The 6,000-nt window shown below is 32.8% G+C and overlaps 1 long non-coding RNA gene across 7 annotated transcripts; it reads right to left on the bottom strand.

The window, feature by feature from the left end:
- Nucleotides 1–271: 271 nt before the first annotated feature.
- LOC108847971 (uncharacterized) lies at nucleotides 272–3,778 on the bottom strand. Of its 7 annotated transcripts, XR_008943790.1 has the most exons (10): nucleotides 3,541–3,777; nucleotides 3,083–3,438; nucleotides 2,752–2,837; nucleotides 2,523–2,632; nucleotides 2,091–2,191; nucleotides 1,750–1,983; nucleotides 1,232–1,551; nucleotides 913–1,131; nucleotides 727–849; nucleotides 272–644 (listed from the first exon to the last, which is right to left on the bottom strand). It is a non-coding gene; the product is annotated as an uncharacterized LOC108847971 (long non-coding RNA). The 7 variants fall into 7 exon arrangements; XR_008943791.1 differs by having other exon boundaries at nucleotides 727–1,122; nucleotides 3,541–3,778; XR_001949025.2 differs by having other exon boundaries at nucleotides 727–1,131; nucleotides 3,083–3,455.
- Between the last annotated feature and the right edge of the window lie 2,222 nt (nucleotides 3,779–6,000).

The following is a 6,000-nucleotide window of genomic DNA, read 5'->3' as shown; positions in this document are numbered from 1 at the left end:
TCAATATGTTATGTTTCTATTTTAATAGTATTGACTAGATTCGGATTCGCCTTTAAAAGAGCTGGTATATTTTTTTGTTTTACATATTTTAGAAATTTAATTTTTATATTTATGTTTTTAATCATATTTATATTTTTCTTTGTATAATATTTCTTTTAAATAATTAATAAGAGGTTTTAATAATTATCGTAAAATAATTTGACCACACATATATCAATAGGTCATATTCCTGTTTTAGTATATTGATATTATATAATGAAAAAAACGTAAATAAAAACATAAATATAAAAATTAAATTTATAAAAAAAAATGTAAAAACAAAAATATACCCGCCCTTCTAAGGGCGGGTCAAAATCTAGTTTCTATTCCTTAAAATAACAATTTCATGTTGTTATGAAGATAGTGATCAAATGCAGATAAGATAAAATGATATTATCACTTTATTTTAGTGGGGAAAGAAGCCATCTTATTGATTTCACAGAGAGACCCTCTGGTTTATAAGTGTTCCTCTTCATCTTGATGCAACCTTTCTCTCCCCATGTTGGTAAAAAAAAATTCACAATGATCTGAACCTTGCTTGATTCATACCCAACTACAGCAACACCTTGGTTCGTGTTCACCCCGCATCCCCCATCAAAAAACACCTTTCATATACCAAACACACAATATTTCAAACATCAAGAAGTTTAATCATTTTCCTGATCATGGGTCTAACAATGTACTTACACCACTATGAACTGGAACTCCCTAGTGACACTGAGAGGTTGATGAGCCAATGCTTTCAAGAGAATTATCATCATTTCTTGGTACATCTTGGTGCCCACTGATGGTCACCATTTCAGGATCATCCTGTTTAAAAACAAAGAGAATTAGTATGACCAATTAATCCCTTTTTCGCAGTAACATAAAAACCTTTCGCCTCTAGCAAGTTCCTTCTTCCATGGAGTAAGGATAATCCTCTTCCTTGTGAACACCTCTGTTCTTGAGATCTACTCAAAAGCATAATCCATGAGACCACCATTGCAACCATTGTTGTAAGTTGTGTCACAGACTGACCGTCTATGAGTTCATGTTCAGAGAATGTTTCCAAGTTTCCTGTCACAATCTTGTTTATACCTTCCACTGCAGTAACTTTCGAAAAAGCCCAATAATTTCCAGAATAAATATTCAAAAAAAAAATCTAAATAAAAAAGTTAACACTATAACACATGAGTCAAAGATTTTAGCTTACCGCAAGAGTTTCGGTTCTTGACATAGCGCACAGCTCCTTTCTTTCTCCAGTCAACAGATTTAGGCAAAGCTTCTACGTCAACGTCCTTATAAGTGAACTCTTGTTAGGATCTTTCATCATCGCCTCTTTCTATACCAGTCTTGAGCCCAAATACTTGTTCTTGAATTCTTCGTGGCTCAAATCTGCAAACTCGTTGAGACCAAGCCAGTATCTTTTCACTTTCTTGTTAGTTTCAATGCAACCAAGTCTGTTACTGGCGCTTGCTCACATCCTAAGCCAGACTCATATCTCTAAACCTCGAATTCGCTTCTCCAAAAGTCCTGAATCTCTCAAACATAGCTAATATGTAATCTTTATAACCAACATGAAATCCTAGGTAAATTACTTTATGACACTTGAGTATTTTCTTCAGGAAGCTTTAAGCTTTAAAATTAATATTGATTTGGAACAAACCATGTTCATATACTGTTCATACAAATCTATTGCTGAAACAGTCCAAAACGGTTGAGAAAACTTACATGGAGCTCGTCGCTGTATAACCATTGATAATATCAACAACTTATTGTTCGGGAATGTACTGTCTTCTAGTGGTGTCAAGTTGAGGCACAGAATAATATTAAGATAAATATTGCTTCCCAGACCAACATCGTATCGTAAATCAGCTGCAGTATCCTCATCTCCAAGAAGTTCCACCACTTGTGCCACTGTGTTCTGATAGTTAAGAATTGTCCACTAAAGGTTATCCTTTGTCCCTTCATTCTCAAAAGCAGAAGACAGAAAAGTTATAGTTTTGTCTTATATGGAAACAGAGACTCATAGAGAGAACGATATAAAGATGGTTTGAATTAAAACATATTACCGGCTTAAAACCAATCTTCTGCAGCTCCTTCTCCATGTCAAATAAGTCGTTTGGGAGTGGATATGCCACAGAATAGATGCTTGAGCTTTTCATCAATATCACTGATATTTATTTGAAGTAGATATTAAGATAAGCTACATGTGAAACACCACAAGAGCTCAACTAATACTTTATGAGCAGGAAAAAACGATACACACATTAATATGATAGCAATATAGCATTGAGAGAAAGTCTCGTTAGCATCATAAGACAACATCACCCACTAAGATTGTTTTTATGGATGAAAGTAACTGTTCATTATATATTTAAAATATCAATCTTTCCATTCTTCTTCACTTGTTATATCCCACACATAACACATTCCCACATCACAATTAAACCAATCAACCAGTTCAATATTGGATTTATTGGAAAGAAGCTTGAAAGCTTTACCTTGAAGATAATGTTAGGAAGCAGATTGTCTAGCGTCTCTGAAGCTCTCATCACCTCTTTATGTGCATCTTGATTATTGTTTGTCCGATCCTTCGGGTGCAGAACCTGGTCTTCTCATTAATCAAACACTAAACTATTAAGCAAAGTCTGACTTAGATAGCCAACATGAAACAAAGTAGAGATCTTTTTTTGTGTGTGTGTATAAGATGGTGTTTGGAGATATGTGTACCTTCGTAAGCTATTAGACTGAAGGCTTGATGAAGACTCAGTTTCTGATCCTCCTCTTAAATTTCCGTTCATGGACTCTGTTTTGCTCTGTAAAAAAATGTTGATCACTGAAACCTGAGCAGAGCATGGACAAACAATTAAAGTTTTTACTAAAAAACATGATCGACACATATGCAGACAACTCGGGAATAGTTTCTCAAATCTCTTAAAAAAATTTTAATCTCTGACTAAGACACTTGAGAACCCGCCTTGAGTTCGCCATTCTACTGAGAAAAAAAACTTCAACTGTTGTTTGGATTTGTGAAGATGATGTTTACGGTATGTAAGATTACCTTTTTATAGTTGGGAGATGCACCGCCTTGAAGTGAGAAAGATACAATGAATGAGAAATCGTGGTTGCAGCGTGGGTCGAATTTAAGAACGGCTGTGAATAAGTTGGTCCTGTAACGGTTCCAGAGAGAAAAACGAAGACGAAACGACATGAAGAAAGCCCAATCCAGGGAATCGTCTCGCAAATATATTGTTGAATACACCATTGTCGCTTTGGTTAGCAACAGAACGAAGAACAGGATGAACCCTAGTTCCAATGGCCGCCATACGGGAAGGAAGAAGGTGAAAGATCCGCGATAAGGAAACTCTGGTTCTGTCTCGACATGGTATGGCGGAGACGAAAGCTAAGCGCAAAACCCTAATACGAAAACGACGCTGGGAATCGCGTTTACAACTGGATGAAGTAAAAACTATAAAGTAATAATAGGAAATCTCAAAGTGATTTGCCGAGAAATATCACCTGCGATGTATATATGCACATTCCGAGTGATAGAGCAGGGAGTAAAAATCAATTACAGTTAACGTTTCCGTTGATAGAAGAGAGGGCAAAACATCGAATTGAAGATCTACAAAGCAAATCATCACGTGGATTGAAAATCTCAAAACTCCATAGCTAGTATCTGAGATCATCGAAGGAGAAGATAATGGGACGAAATCATAGAATCAAAAACTTCGCTTTTCAGGCAATGACTTACTCTGCGTTTCATTGGGCTTTATAAACCAAAACAATGACAACGAAATAAACAAAAGCCCAGACGTAACACAAACATAAGTAAATGGAACGGTGAGTTTTTACAAACTGGACAGGTGTTGCATTCTGGTTAATTGAATTAGTGACGTGGCACTCTCAAAGAAGAGAGTGCTTTTCTTTATAGTATTAGAAGATGTTTAATACTAATAATTTTTTAAAAAATTATACACAAACATATAAATTAAAATTTTTAACATATAAGAAAAGAGAAATTGGCTCCAGTGCACTCAAACACTAGTATATTTTGCTATATACCCTAAATTAAGAATCATTTTTTTCTGGACGTTTTTGCCCCCACTAGCTTACAGCAAATAGCATCTGTCGCGTGTGGATGTGTGTCATGTGTGTCAGATTACTGCTTCACATGCATCATTCTTTTTCTTTTCTGTTTATTTTTATTTCAATTTTCTTTTTACTTTGAAACTGAAACGTGATTCTAGATGGAAAAAAAAAAAGCTGAAACGTGATTCATCCAGATTAAAATTCAACAGCATCCAATTACATTTATTTTTATCATTCCATATATTCTTACTCTTACGTTTATCAAAGCTCTATGTTCCTCTCTCTTGTTCTCTTTTTTATTGGTTTGAAATATTATTTTAAAATAATTTTGTTTGTTTATATTATTTATCTAACCACGTGAATCCATAAATATACAAATATATATATATATATATATGATATGATATTTTTATTATTAATATACATAGTATTATTAAGTTCTAGATTTTTTAACGTGTTATAACAAAATATAATTAGATAACAAAATTTGAAACATGTAAAAAGTAGAATTTAATTTTAACAAAGTGTGTAACATGTAATAAAATATTTAACTCTTTAACAAAATTTGTAACATGTTTGATGGTCAAATTTATCGATGAGCTATAGTGTAGTTCATCATAAACCAAGAAACAAGTTGTAGTGTAGTTCATCAAAAATTCATCGACAGCGTCGTTTGTCCGCGTCGATGGCTCGTTTCTGCGGTCAAGCTCAGCCCATGTCCTTGTTCACTCCGTCGTGTTCTCAGCCTTCGTCGTCGTCCAAATCAGTCTCACCAAAGAGTTGGTTGCAAAAACTTGATGATCAACAATGGCCTGTTTTGGATTTATTACATATATGGTCTTCAAATTTTGCTTCTTTTCTCCATTTGACCCCCAACACTTTCGGATTTGCAGATATAACCTCACTAATTTGCTATGAGATCTTCATTTGTACAATTTAGCCATTATGTGTAATTACATAATTGATCCCTCCTTTTTATTTCTTTCATTCTGGTCCAAAAGTCATAACATTGTTTAGTGATGGAAAATCTATTGTAGTATGTAACTCGTATTTTTACTGATAATTACATTGTTAACTGTTAATAATATTTGTTGATTAGTGACAATGCTCTCATTAAAGAGATACATGAGTTTATGTATTTGCTAACCGCTAACATATTTTTTAGCAACCATTATATTAGAATTTTGCCAGTTTATTTTTACAAGAGATTTTCCATGATTAAAAATTTGGCAGATCTATGTAGCTGAAATAGAGTTGTTTAGTGATGAAAATCTCTTGTAGCATGTAACTTATATTTTTGCTGTTAACTACACTAGGAAACAAACCCGCGCAATCGCACGGACATATGAATTTTTAATAAAAACTTAAATTACTTTAATAATATTAACAATATGTCTATAATCGGTTTAAAAATTAAAAATAACACAGAAATCTTTATTAAAGTTTCAACCGTTGATTACCAAAAGTTGATCATCAAATGCTACTAAAGAATGCAATGGTTATTTTAACAGTTGCAAATACTAATTTACATTTTCCGGTTATTCATTTAAATGATTGCATTGATTTAATTTTATCTCCAAAAAATTATTCTGCAAACTGAATTTAAATTTTATATCTTTTATCAAATATATTGATTTTTGTATAAAAATCAATTTGAGATATTCGAAAAGTACAATATTTTGAATGAGATTTTAAACAAGTTGAAATAAACAGAGATCTAAAAACAACTATTTTTAAGATGCAAATTTCTTATAGAAACGGTTATAAGCAAAAAGTATAATTTATAATAAAGTACGAATTTTTGTAACATTATGAAAGACATATTAAAAGAGATCCACACTCTTGTAAAAATTATTATTAATATTATATGGTTATGAAAGAAGTTAT

Source organism: Raphanus sativus, chromosome 3, assembly GCF_000801105.2.
Source record: "Raphanus sativus cultivar WK10039 chromosome 3, ASM80110v3, whole genome shotgun sequence".
In the NCBI taxonomy this organism is placed as follows: domain Eukaryota; kingdom Viridiplantae; phylum Streptophyta; class Magnoliopsida; order Brassicales; family Brassicaceae; genus Raphanus; species Raphanus sativus.
The sequence above is the reverse complement of the archived record's forward strand: the minus strand, read 5'-3'. Positions and strand labels throughout refer to the sequence as shown.